The sequence below is a fragment of the Ursus maritimus genome, unplaced genomic scaffold, assembly GCF_017311325.1.
Source record: "Ursus maritimus isolate PB19 unplaced genomic scaffold, ASM1731132v1 scaffold_20, whole genome shotgun sequence".
Taxonomy (NCBI): domain Eukaryota; kingdom Metazoa; phylum Chordata; class Mammalia; order Carnivora; family Ursidae; genus Ursus; species Ursus maritimus.
This window is the reverse complement of record NW_024424453.1, coordinates 2,454,152-2,469,230: the sequence shown is the minus strand read 5'-3', so window position 1 is coordinate 2,469,230 and position 15,079 is coordinate 2,454,152. Positions and strand designations below refer to the sequence as shown.

General features: G+C 32.7%; 1 non-coding gene across 1 annotated transcript; it reads left to right on the top strand.

The window, feature by feature from the left end:
• Nucleotides 1-181: 181 nt before the first annotated feature.
• On the top strand, nt 182-288 carry LOC121104312. Its single transcript, XR_005836608.1, has one exon. It is a non-coding gene; the product is annotated as a U6 spliceosomal RNA (small nuclear RNA).
• The last annotated feature ends 14,791 nt before the right edge of the window (nt 289-15,079 follow it).

The window sequence follows — 15,079 nt, the reverse complement described above, 5'->3', positions numbered from 1 at the left end:
ATCTGATCCTTGATTTCACTCAGGTCATGATCTCAGGGTCGTGGGATCAAGCCCTGTGCAGACTCAGTGCAGAGTCTGCTTGTCCCTCTCCCTCCTCGTCCCAGTGCTCGGTCTCTCTCTCTATCTAAGATTTTTTAGATAAAAATCTTAAAAAAAAAAAAAAAAGAGAGACAGAGATCAAGTGCCCACTTTGCAAGCACATATATTAAAATTGGAACTCTATAGAGATGATTAGCACGGCCTCTGTGCAAGGATGATATGCAAATTCATGGAGCATTCCATATTAGAAAAAAATGAGCAAAATTCTTAAATACTTCACAAAGGGAGATATATAATGGGAGTAAAAAAAGAGAGAGAGAGAGAGAGAGAGAGAAAACCAGATAAGGAAAATCAGGTTAAAACTGTGATAAAATTGCCCTACAGAACTAGAAGTTTGGCTGAAATTTAAATGTCTGAGACACCAAATGCTGCTAAGTAGGAAGAGTAATTAGAACTCTTACGTGGTGGGTGTGTAAAATGATATAGCACAATGGAAAGTGCTTTGGTAATTATTATAAAGACAAATACACAGCTGTTCTAAGGCATAGGGATTCTACTCCTAGGTATTTATCTAAGAGAAATGAAAATATATGCCCATTAAAAAAGTGTCATTTTTTCTATATCTAATATATGGTAACTAATATGATAAAAAAAAATAGCAAAGTGGTTGCCTTTGGTGTAAGAGTGTTGACTAGGAAGAGAATGAGGGAACTTCCGGAGATTGTGGTTATGTTCTGTATTTTATTAGGATCTGATTACACAGGTGTATGCATTTGTCAAAACTCATCAAACTGATGATATTTGTACCTTCCTCTGTATATTTAAACTAAAACCACTATTAAAATATTGAATTTCAGTTGATTGATTTCCATGTAAGTATGGTATCGGTTAGTGATTCTGAAACTATACATTTACACTATATATATATATATATATATATGTATATATATACACACACTATATATATATATATATTTACACTATATATACTTATATGGATATATATCCATATAAATGGACATTTCTGTAAATATGGATGTTTCTATATATATGTATATAAACCTTTTCTATATGGATATAAAAGCCTAATTAGAGTGTCTACCAGAAATGACATTCAGGAGGAGCTTGTCTGATTTTGAAAGAAGATAATAGTAGAAAGATAGGCTCATTTTTGAAGAAGCTGTAAGGTCAGGATGGAAGAAATTCCAGCTAATGAGAAAGATTAAGGAAAAATGTTTTAAAAGGCATGACAGAGAGGGAAGAATTTCTAGGGGAGTGTCTTTGAATAAGCAAGTTAGATGGAGTTACTGTTGGGGAATATCATTAAAAACAAAATCTTCAGCTAACCCGGAAAATCTTTCCACAAAAGTAGAAAAGAAAGAAAACAGCTTTATTATAGAACAGGCTTTAAATCAGAAAGAAATCTTACCCTTTTGTATTGCCCAGCAGATACAACCCTATGGCATACGTGTTCTCACGATCAACAGTAACTAGTCCTTAAATAAGAGGACTTGACAGCACCATTTGTCACACATCATTCTTCCTAGATTCACCTGATAATTGGGGTGGCCATCTGTGTTTGCTAATCGTTTTTTTCCAAAGAAAAAGTAAACCGTAATATTTTTATGGCGAGAGGTACTCTGGCAACTTAGTATGTGGTACGCTGGCTGAAGGCTTCTACCCTCCAACACAACTGGGAGATAGGGATGCTGTCTTTCTTGATGATTGCATTTCAATGAGATGGCTCCCAGGTCCTTGAGAAAGGCATTGTTGTGTCATACAGCTGGCAATTGGCTTATTTAGCTTTTAAATGGATTTACATATATTTTAAAGAGACAAAGAAAAAAGTTACAAGTGTTCTAAAGTAAGCCTTCTAAGAAAAGGTGGGAGGTGGGGGGAGGGAGGTTTCTTTTATATTTTCCCTTAACTATCCAAGAAGGATGCAGTTCTTCTATCTTCTATCTTCGTAGAGACAGAATATATTGTGGAAGCAATTACAAAATCCATAATTCTTACCCAAGAACCTTGGAGCCACATATGCTATAAAATATGAACTTTCTCGGATTATGGACAGGTCATACTGTGATATATACTTTATGTATTAGGAAAAACCCCAGTAAAGTCTTAAGTAATACCTTGTAATCAAAGCATTAATATACCTGTAGGGAAATATATGAATATTCACACTAATGGGAATAAAAATATAAATAGCTATACATCAATTTCAGGTAAACTTTTGCGGCCAAATGAATTGGTCAGGGCAGGGCAGGTCTCATAACCAGAAGAGTTATAAAAATCTCTGTTTCCACAGTCTTTTGGACTTTGGCTTGTAGATAAAAGATTTGAGATTTTTAGGGGGAGTGGTATAGTGAATGAACAAAGGAAATACGGTATGATTTGTGAAAAACATTAAGAGGGCTCAGAGGAAGGCCTCTAAGTTTAAAGGGACAGTAGTCAATATGAATATGTGTTTCTGTCCAACCACACTCATCTGTGCTTTCACATCTCGAAGAAAACTGAAAGTTGGACAGAACCAGGCCCAGGTATTTCCAGGCAAATTGTGAAAGAAGGCAAAGGAATTGAGTATACCTTTAGGAGAATGAGTATAATGATGGGACTTGGACTTTCAGTTAGGTAAGGAGGGAAATAAGGTTCTGAGTGAGGGTGTACCACATGGTGGGAGAAGGTAGGTAGATGGGAGAAGATGAACTGAAAACCCTGTAGGATTCAACAGGCTTAAGACTAGGATTAGTATAGGCAGTGAGATGCAAAAAGATGGTATACTATGTGGGATTCAAAATTGAGATTCTAGAGTTGCAGGTAAGAAGGTAAGGAATATCCTTGGTAATTAGTAACCAAGTCAAGATGGAGAATAAATTCATTGGAGGAGAGAAGCTTAAGGCAATTGGAAAGAACACATGCAAGGAAATTGAAATTCTAATGATTATAATAGTTAATAGGGCTGGAGAGAGGAGTAAGTCAAGAGCCAAACTATTCAGGGAATGAGAGGAATGACCCTCTGCAAATAGATGCAGCCAACTTTCTATTGCCCCATTTAAATGATTTTTTTTTTCCTTCTGAGATTTTTATTTTGGAAGACTAAGGTATTCCTGTGTTTTTAATTGGTACGTTAGTAACTTGAATTTTACTGAAATTGAATTAATTTCTCTTGTAAATTATTTCATTAAACAAAGATAAAATGTTTGAAACTAGTAAAATTTTTAGATCAAAGGAAAAATTAAAGGGATTTTAATATTAAATTAAACCTATTTTCATACGTGCACTCGAATCCAAGTTTTTAATATTCAAAGTCATGTAAATTATGCAGTGTACATAATTTATGAGTTTGCATTTTCCAAGCTCTTTAAAAATGGATACCAAATATAAGTGTTCCTTTTGAAGTTTTAAACCAGTAAATATGGAGACTAATCAAGAAAGTTTAATGAGCAAGAGTAATTAAATAAACTTAGTTTTAGAAATCTGTGTAAATTGTTAAGGTAGGGGGTAAACTTTCCATTGTGGACACTTGGTATAGAAAGGAATGGTCATTGTTTGTTTGCTTCTTTTCTGAATGGACCTGATGAAGAAAGGAAACCAGATCAGATACTGAGCCTTCAGCTCTGTTATACTGTTGTCAAATAGGTTAAATTATTTGCCTTTCTCTCTTTCTTTCCCTCCCTCTCTCCCTCCCTCCCTCCTTTCTTTCTTTCTTTCTTTCTTTCTTTCTTTCTTTCTTTCTTTCTTTCTTTCTTTCTTCTTTCTTTTTTCTTTGAAAACAGAGAAAGCATACATGCAAGCAGGGGAAGGGGGACTGTTGTGGGGGGAGAAGGAGGAGAGAGAGAATCCTAAACAGAGAAACCCTGCCCAGCACAGAGCCCGAAGTGGGGCTTACTCTTAGGACCTGAGATCATGACCTGAGCCGAAATCAAGAATTGGACACTGAACTGACTGAGCCATGGTTAATATGGTGCCCCATATTTACTTTTCTTATGGCAAGGGTCCTCCACATGCAATATTTCAAGCATTATACTGCCTAAAATTGTGGAATTAAGATGCTATGTTTTCTATCACAGTACAAATGTCATCAGACGTGCATGTTTGCATATTTTATGCTTCTTTAATAATGTATTCTTAAATTTGGTTTTAAGTTAAGGACAGTGTTTGCTTATTGATCATGATTCATTATCCACACTGGGGAAGCACTCCGCAGTTTGCATCTTCTCAGTTAATTCTGAATAATTCAGGAAGTTGTATTTATTTTCATTAACTTTTTATCCATATATACTTGACAGATAGTGACATATAATATGCTACATCTAGTTATAAGCATTGTACTATTGTTTATAAGTGTACAAAGTTATAGTGGCTTTTAGGCAGATATATATCTATATCTATATTAGTACATGTTTAGAATTCTCCTATAGCTATATTGTACATTATATGGTTTATTACAGGACGCTTTCATGATGATTTTTCTTTTTTTTAGACAAGGTAAAATTCTAAAAATGTACTATTGGATGTAAATTCTCTATAAAATAATTTCTCTTATAATTGGCAAAAGATGCACATATTTAGACAAATTACATTTCCCCCAGTATACTATATTGTTGCCACTGTTATTTTAAAAGTATGAAGTCGAATTAAAAAAAAAAAAAACTTCTTTGAATTTCATGGGCTTTCAATTAAAAAACAGTTTCAAAATTAACAGAATTGGGGAGTATTTAAGCATAATATTATGGAAAAAAGTCAAGAAATGGTATTATACTTTCAGAGTAACACACCAAGCCCCAGAGTATTGCATGGATATCACGTAGACAAGCAAGGCTAACAACCCCGGAAAGCACATCTAACCCATTTATTTAGTTAACAGAATCGCACACAGAATGAGACGGTGGTTTAATTCTGGGCCAGGCATTTCTTCGTTTCTAAACTTAAACATGCATTTAATTCAATGTGGCAAAAATAGATGTTATATTATATACATAATTTGAAGCTAAGTCTGCTCCAGATAATTTTTACTGTACTGGAACAAATAAAAATTATTGAGATGAAATATTAAAATAGAAGTTAAAAAACCATACACTAACATTTTTGTCATGGTTTGGAATAAGTATATCTATTAATAAGTACTGTGTGGTGACTAACATAATATAATTAAAAAACATTTAAAAAAAAGAATTATAGAAAAATGGTAAAAAAAAAAAAAAAAGTGATCCAATCAGGATTCTAGCTCTTTCTGTCTGTAACACTTTGAACAAAACTCTGGTTTTGGATCTGCCTTTTTTTCCTTTCTATAACTTTGTTTTATATATGCCATATATACAGAGCAGTGTATCAAGCATAAATAAGCATCCATTTAACTATTCCAATATGAATAAATAGTAGACCTTGGAAAGACCGATCAGGGACCCTTCCTTAATCACCTAACTTAATCACCTCCCAATCCTTAACTTTTAATCACTCTCCCTCAGAATGACTTCTATTCTAAATTTTGTGAAAATCATACCTTTGTTTTCATTGTATCTTAGTTTTACCACTTATGTATAAATCCCTGAACAAGAAATGTTTCTTCTTTTTCTCTTCATTCATTAATTTATTCAATAAATATTCATTAGTTCAACATAAAAAAAATTATAAAATGCAACATTAGGAGTAAGTTTAAGTTGTTAACTTGTACTAAAATAGAACTTTGATGAACAGCTATATTTTTTTCACCTTGCATGTCTTTTTCTATCCTTGTGGAACTACTTACAAACATAAAAACAGAAGTGTTGAAAATGTTGGAAATAAATTTGAATTTGAATTATGATAGTAATAATTCAGATCTTACTACTTTTTTATCTGAAATGTTATCTTGAGAGGTATTTACTGCTAAATTGCAAAGTCAGGAGCCTCATTTTTCATTCATTTCTATTCAGCCTAAGAATCAGCTAATATGCCATATTATAACAATACACTTTAAGCGTTGCTCTCTTTCAGGAATGGTTTCAAGTTCTTTTCATCTAAATCAATTTGTTTTGAAGTTTTTCAGTGAAAAACAAAGCAAAACAAACATTGTCAATAAAATATAATTGAATGCTCTAAATTGGAATTATTCTTAAATTTCTGCAAAAGCAAAGTACATCTATATCTATCAACCTTTCCTACCTCTCCTTCCAACCTATTTATTAACTTCTCACTATATATAGTGTGCATCCAAAATAATGTAAAAAGAAATCTGAGAAAAATGATCTTTTTCATTGAAGTCACTGAAACTAATGCCTCTCACATTTTATGGGCTGATACATTAGTCATTCCCACTAGTGAAATACGATCTAAGAGACGTGGCTCCCTTACATTTGCTTACTTTATTTTTTTTTCTTTATAGACTAGCGTGGCCTGCAACCTCTAGAACCAAAATTGTAAGAAAACTTAAGAATAATCCTCGTGCATTAAAATTAATATTTATTTAGACATAACAGATGATATATCTTCCAAGTTTCAGATATTTTATACAAACAAATTTTAAGAAGCACTTTTGCATATGAAGGAGAGAACTTTACAAATTGAAAATAATGATGAATCAAAAATATCTTTACCAGGATGAAACTTTTTGTTTAGCATCATTAACATTCATAACTTGACCATAAGATTTTTAGAGGCTTTGCTTCTACTTTTGGTTTTAGAAACTGCCATATGTGTAACTTTATGTTCTCAATATATTATTTAGAGCAATGGGAAAAATGGCAAGAAACAAAATTTTAATTAATGACTTACAAATCCCGAGGACTTTACATTTCAGCCTTCCATACATATGAGCAGCCTTACTAAAACCACAACATGGAAAGGGACAGTGATCTACCTTAAAGGCTCAAAAACCTTGTAGATGGTTGAATCAAATGTGAACTGTTGACCTCCGTTTTCTAGTGCTTTTTAAAATCATAATTCTTAATTTAACAATGGATATGTTTGGTTGTAGTGATATTAGAGTTGTATTTATTTAACAACTGAAGAAAATATCTTAATATGCAATTTCTAAGTGTAGTTAAATATTTAACTGCAAATTATTTTCTGAATGATAATTAGGAATATTTCCAGCTATTTAAATGAGATGAGAGGTCTTTGCACTAAATGAGAAGCTTTTGATAACATATATAAAAAGAATACATCTATATTTATACATATTTAAATAAATGTAATTGCAGGAAGGTAAAATATCCTCTTAAATTATACACACACAATTTGGTCATCAAATCCATATTAATTGTTATTAAAATTAATCAAATAATTCCTAAACTATAACAAAAACTAGTCCTTTAAAATCTTATTTCTATCTAGGTGCTCTTTCTGTTACTTAAAAATAAGGAATGTTTCGTAAGAAGATTACAAAGTTAATGATGGCATCAACATGTATATATTCATATGGCTTGTTTAGGTTATGAGTAATTTGTGTTACCAACATAAGGAAGAAATCAAAAGTAATGATTATTTCTTGTCTTTTCTCATGGGAATATATTATTGTTATTATATTGCCATGGAGCCATTTACCACATACATATGAAATATCACAATATAAAATTGTTAACTTTAGCCCCCAACTATCCAAATTGAATGTTTTAGCACGGTGAGATTCAAAATATATTGAGCATTTTTAATCTAAATTTAAATCTTTGAAAGTAAAATATAGTTTAAAGTGGTACTTACAAACATATTATTTCAAGCAAGCTTTACAAAATTATAATAAGGTAGTCATTTGGAAGTTCAGCATGGAACTTACTTCCTATTGAGGGACCTAATTACCAAACATTTTTGCTCACATTGCCTGAAGGTTATGATTAGAACACATTAAAAAATCAGCAGATTCAGATCTAAGTGAACAACAAGGTACATAAGGTGATGAAAGGTCTTCCGTGAAAGCACAAGGCCATAGCCATTAAGGATCTTCTATGAGAGTAAAATCATTTAAAAATCAATGCAAAATCTTTTAGAGAGTTTCTGTTCAGTAAAACACGAATAGAATTGCCAGGAAGAATGAGAGCTTCTGAATTTTGTATGAAGTAAACTAGAAATTACATGGAAAATCATAGGGAGAAAAAAGACTTAAATATATAGATTTTTAACAAGTACAGTTGTCTCAGCACTTTAAAGTTGTTACTGAGCATTGCTGCAAATATTATTATTTTATTTCTACTACTAAAATTTCAATATTATCTTATAATGGTAAAAGACATACTTGATAAATTGGTAGAAACTATACGATGACTTTATTTGCGTATTTAAAATAGCATATTTTAGTTTTCTAGATGACATAGATAGGTCTGTCTAGATGAATAAATCAATAGAACAAAATAGAGTCCAGAAATAGACTCCGATAAGGACAAATGATTTTCACAAAGGTGTGAAGACAATTCAGTTGAGAAAGAATAGTCATTTCAACAAATAGTACTGGAATAATTGGACATCCATACATAAATAAACTTTGACACATATGTCATACTGTGTACAAATAATAAATAGTTATTGCATGGATGATAAATCCAAATGTAAAATCTAAAGCTATAAAACTTCTAGAAGAAAACATTTTTTTTTTTGGCTTTGTTTTAGTCAAAGAATTCTTAACTATATCATCAAAAGCATAATCTAAAAAAGAAAATTTGATAATTTGACTTCATGAAAGTTAAAAATGTTGTCCTGTAAAAGAATGACTAGGAAAAATATTCACAAGTCATAGCTTATCTGAACTCCTATCTAGAATATACACGGTATACCCTAATCTCAATAATAAGAAAACTAAAGAAAGTGGGCTAAAATTTGAACAATTTATGAAAGAACAGACAATTTATGAAAAATGACAAATTCATAAAAATATATTCAACCTCATTAACATTAAGAAAATATAAATTAAAATCACAGGGATTAACACTCAATACCTACTAGATTGTCGTAAAGACTTCATCACAAATGCTGACTTACTGTGGAGTAACGGCTATTGCTATATAGTGGAATGAGAATATAAAATAATACTACCACTTTGGATAAAATTAGGCAGTTTCTTAAAATTTAAAAAATCCACCTATCATAAAATCCATATGATACCACACATAAGTATTTCTCCAAGACAAATTAAAAGACTTGTACATGAGTGTTCGTTGCAATTTCATTTGCATTCGCCCCACCTGGAAAAAAACAAAACATCCATCTACAGGTGAAAGTATAAACAAATTGTGATATATATATAGATATATATATATATATCTATATATATATACACAATGGTATACTACACAGCAAAGAAATGAATGAACTATTGATACATGAAACAACATGGATAAATCTCAGAATAATTATGCTGAGGAAAGCAGTTCAGCCTTCCCCCTTTCAAAAAAAATAAAATAAAAGAGTACATACCATATGATTCCATGTACATAAAACTCTAGAAAATACAAAATAATGTATAGTTAGAGAAAGCGGATCAGTGATTGGTGGTTACCTAGGGCTGGAGAGTAAGGGGGATAGTAGGGAAGAGTAAGAAGGATTACAAAGAAATGTGAGGGAACTTTTGGGGCTGTTGGACATATTTATTATCTTGAATTTAGCAATGGTTTTATGGTTTATACATATTTCAAAACATCAAATTTTAGAATATGTACAGGGATTTGTATGTTAAATATAACCCAATAAAACTATTAAACAAAAAGCTACCATCCGCAATAGCTTTGTGAATAAAATTTAAGAAAAAGTAAAATAAAGCATTGAAAAATATAGCAACAACAATGATAATAATAAGGAAGGAAGGGAGGTCATACCAGAGCTGCTTACAGGCTGCTTCCAACAAGCCAAATAAGCAAACTACCAAATGTCTTGGTATAAGAGGTTTCTCCAACCATGAAATGATTTTCCCTGTACCTACTTCTCTACCTTCCACCAGAAATTGTTATTTTGGCCTGGGGGATCAAAAACTGATGGCAAAGGTAGCACATGGAACAATCTGAGAAAATAAATCATTCCCAAGATTTATTTGGGAATGGCTCTTAAATTACATAATGTGTCTAAAAGAAACCACCCAGGAAGCCAGTATAATGGCTTTTGCAGAATTGGCTTCCTAATTGCTCAGGCTTTATGTCCCACAGGCAAGTAAACCTTGAGTGAACAAACTAAAATTAGATAAATTGTAGTTGCCACTTGTATTTTGGAGGATAACTATTTTGAATAAATTCACATAGAATTTGATTACAGTCCTAATAATGTACAAACATAGATCACTTTTTCTAAAGATTAGAAAATAAAGAAACATCAGTAGACATGTAAAAAAAAAAAAAAGGTTCAAAGGAAGTGTACCATGGGAAGCAAGGCAAAAATTCCCTCACAAAGCAGAAGGAAAACTTAAAGAAACAAGTAATATTAATGCCAGATTTGTGGTACATTTTCTCTGTGGTCTTAGATCAAACATGAGGAGTTTCTGATGAGAGACGTATTGTATGATAGGCAGTCCCACATTAGACACTATTTGACAAACCAGTCGGTGTTAAAAATTATTTTAGAATTTTGAGGAAAACCAGAAAAATATTAATATAGTTAGCCAAAATAAAGCAAACAGAGTATATGACCCAATATTCATGTAGCAGACATGTTGACTTTGTGAAGCTTTTAGACTGGGATTTCCAGATGTCGGATTATACATAATACTTAGAATATTATCAAGTTATCCAAACAATGTGTGTAGAATAGACAAGTTAATATTTTTCTCAAACATTGAAATTTTAATTTATATTTAATCCCTTAATCTATAATAATGTTTTCCATTTATGCAGCCCCTACTCTATACCTGACCAATTTGAATTCTTTAAAGATAATCATCTCATTCACTCATTGTCACAAAACTTTATGGTAAGTGTTATTAACCCTGTTTTAAATGAGGAAACAGACTCCAGTAGGTTAATTTGTGTAATAAGATATTTATAATGCTAGAGGCTGAGCTGTGAGTCTTCAGACGGCTCATCCTGTCATGACTCATTGCTCCGTGATGCCATTTCCACGTTGAAGCCTGACTGATGTTCCCATTGCCTTCAAGACAAAGTACAAGCTCCATAATCTGGTATATTATGCTCTTCAGAATCTGGCCTTCTTCGTGCCTGCAGTTTTCTTCCTTACTCTCTTCTGAACCTGTCTCTCCGTAGGAACCCCAGTCTCAGATCTCTGCCGACTGTGTGCGGCTTTGGCTGCACTTGCACAGGGTTCCATCTGCCTTGAATGTCTGTCTTTTCTCTTACCCCAGCCTGATTTCTACGTGGAATTCAGGATTTGCAAGAATCACGTCCCTTAAGAAGTGCTCGCTCACTCTATCCAATTTCAAGTAAATGCCTGTGTGTTCCCATTTCCGTGCTGTTCATACATGTCATTATCCTTTCACGCTACTATTTCTACTACTATTACTGTATTTTTCACTACTATTCTATAGTTTTCTCTTTGCTTTCTTTTCTTCCGTTAATAGCTCATAATCCTTAGGGCATTTTTTTTTTTTTTTTTTTTTTTTTTTTTTTTTTTTTTAGGAGAGGGGAAGAGAGAAAGGGGGAAGGAAGGAGAGGGAGAGAAAGAGAGAGAAGGGGCAGAGGGAGTGAGAGAGAGAGCAGGTTCCACGCTCAGCACCCAACACGGGGCTCAATCCCACAAACTTGGAATCATGACCTGAGATGAAACCAAGAGTCTGAGGCTAAACCCGCTGAGCCACCCAGGCACCCTCTTAAGGGCGTGTCGTGATGTTCAGTGTCTAATACATTGCCTCACATAAGAAACACTAAAATAGTATTTGTTAAGTAAGTAGATAAATAAATAGAGCATAAGGAGAACATTTAGATAAATTGGTAATTCTAGGAAGAGAATTCTAAAAAAAAAATGGAAAATGTACAATTAAGCAAATGCACATTGTAAAGATCTATAACGATACGAAAAGTTAAACAAAAAATATACAAGTATTTTTACAAATGGACAAATTTAAAATTGTGCTTGTAAAAAGATATATGAATTGAAATTCTAGTATAATAAAAAGAATATAGCAAATTGGATGTAGACACTTTTCAGGTGAGGAAAATGTTTAGTAAACAGTATGTAAAATATTCAATTTCATTGGGAATCAAAAGAGGTAATTATCAGTTTAGCAGCTACTAAAACAAGTTTTATTTTTTATGACACATGATGGCAAGCAGGCCTTTCCATGAACTTATAGAGGGACTGTAAATAGGAATGCACTTGGTACAAACACTATGATTATACATCCAGAAATTGCAACAATCTTGAGCCAGCAGTTTTATATTAGTAATGAATTGTTTTTAAAAAGGCAAACATGCATATGTGGACAAAGATGATAATCACAGGATTATTTATAATAAGAAAATTTGAAACCCCTTACATGTTCAATAATAGGGGTATTGCTAATAGATACTATAATACTGAAATTAATATTATGTTAATATATGTGATATAAGAAAAAGCATAATGACTTCACAGATTCTCATGCTATAGGAAAATTGTATATGTGATATAAATTAAACTTAAAAATACAAATGCCAAAAACACAGAATATTGTAAATTGTATCTATAAAATAATAAGGATTATAAATCTTAATTTTTTATTTCATTTTTCCATATTTTTCCTCCATTAAGCATATTTAATGATCAGTAAAACTGTAAGCTCAACACCTAATTAATAAATGGAAAATACAGTTATGGGCAGCAGCAGAAGTTAAATAGCATGAGTATGAAATGTCCTCACATTTTAAATACTAATTCATCGAACAACTTCTGTGATTGTCACTCAGAGAAATTTTGTGAATATAAAATCAAACTATTCAGAGCCCTTGTTTCTGTGTTTTTAGTGTCTAGCTGATTATACATGTATAGGAGGGATGATTATAAGACCATTAAAATCATCAACCAACCTTATAATTCTTCCCAAATGTGCTAATAGAACCACTTCCATTTTGAAAAATAATAACTATAGATATATCATTTAAATACACAAGCATATATAGAGAGAGCGCAGTGATCAAACAACTATCCACAAAGGTTAGTTTTAACCAGCAAGAGAACACCAGGAAATGACAGATACACTCTGCCAATTAGGAAGAAAATGTTATTCTAGGTTATGTAAGGTGATCCTACTGTTTGCTCCCACAGAAGAGGATTCTGCATGGAATGCTGTATTATTCTGGCAACTGATTAGCATTTTGATATGCTCAAAATGTGTTCACATGGAAATGAAATATTAAAGCAGACAGCAATTCAAAGTAATAGATGAAACTATTGCACAAAAATGTTTTTCTGTATTTTTAGATAATTGGTTGCCAAGGAATGTGCTCAGATTATTTCTGCCCTTTCTGATTACCACAGAGATAAGCATATAACCAGAAATACACACACACACACACACACACACACACACACACACACACACGGCAAAGAGTATATACCTTCTTTTGATTTAGTCTGTTAAAAATTAGTGCAGGGGCGCCTGGGTGGCACAGCGGTTAAGCGCCTGCCTTCGGCTCAGGGCGTGATCCCGGCGTTCCGGGATCGAGTCCCACATCAGGCTCCTCCGCTATGAGCCTGCTTCTTCCTCTCCCACTCCCCCTGCTTGTGTTCCCTCTCTCGCTGGCTGTCTCTCTCTCTGTCAAATAAATAAATAAAATCTTTAAAAAAAAAAAAAAATTAGTGCAAAACCAGGAGTTATCTTCCTGTTTAGTAAATGATGATAAATTATTATGTCTCAGGATTATTGGAGAGTGTTGAGATTCTGTTTTCTCTTTATATAGTGGAAATGAAAAACTGAAAATATTATTAAATATATTTTGTTATTATTCAAAGAGACTTTATCTTGAAATCTGTAAATTAGACTTCTGTAAAACTTTTCCAATTTACAACATCTCATCCTCTTTATAACATTTCATACTTTAAATCTACACTGTATGAAAATACCTGATCATTCTTGATCAAGCTCAAAATGGGAAACAAAAATGTTACATTCAGGTGATGAAGATGAATGCACTTTAAAAAAGGGGGGGCAACATTAAAAGTAAATTATAAGTAGTTATAATGTGTCTAAACCGTTGTTGGACCTAATTGTGAGACGGGAATAGCAGCTTCCATTTGGGATGTGTGTTTGCTCTTTCAGCTCACAGTCTATGTAGCAAACGACCCCTCCCAGCCTGGGAAGTGTTACCACAGTGGCTCCTAAGTACTAATGTACAGACGAAAATCGCAAGCCCCCACTCCCAATGCCACTTCACTCCTATAGTATCATGCTTAGAGCCTCATTGGTAATCCACTTTTCAGGATATAAAAGCTAAATATCTTCAATGTGTTGTTCTCATATAGTCACAAAAGAGTTCCGTTTCTCCATCATGCAAAAGGACTATATTTGGGGGTCTCTTGGGAGGCATGTTGTAAAAATTTTGTTGGCGGAGGAATTTTTTTTATTCTTTTATAATATTCTATGTAACAAACATCTTTGACTCCTAAACGTATATTACAAAAATGAATTATAACGTATTTGGTCAATATTATTGGCCTTCCTTTTTTTTGACCTTCTTAATTCGATCCATTGACATTTGCTCATTTTTAAAAAAACCTCACACCGTCTGAAATATACCAGGCTGATTTCATCCCTATATTTCCTGACGCTCTGGCTATCTGCAATTTGAAAAGGAAACCACAAGAAGGTAGTGCAATATCTTTTCAAAAATGTATATTTTATGAGCTTATAAGCTATTCTGTTGGCGAAGGTGAAGTGAATAATGCTTATAAGACCCGCAGTATAAAAGCTCACGTATAGATTGGAGCTGCTGCTGTCTGATGGAAATACAGCCCAAAATAAGGGAGCCCAGTTTGCTTGGTAATGTGCTTTGAAACAACCACCTAACACATTTATAGGCAACATTATTTTTGGTTATTAAAAAGCACGCTTTATTTCCCTGTGTTGAGTTTTATAATTTAATTAATTTTAGTATACTCCTTCTTCTGAAGGATTTTAGTGTTTTCAAACTGTCAGATCTTTGAAATTATCCCT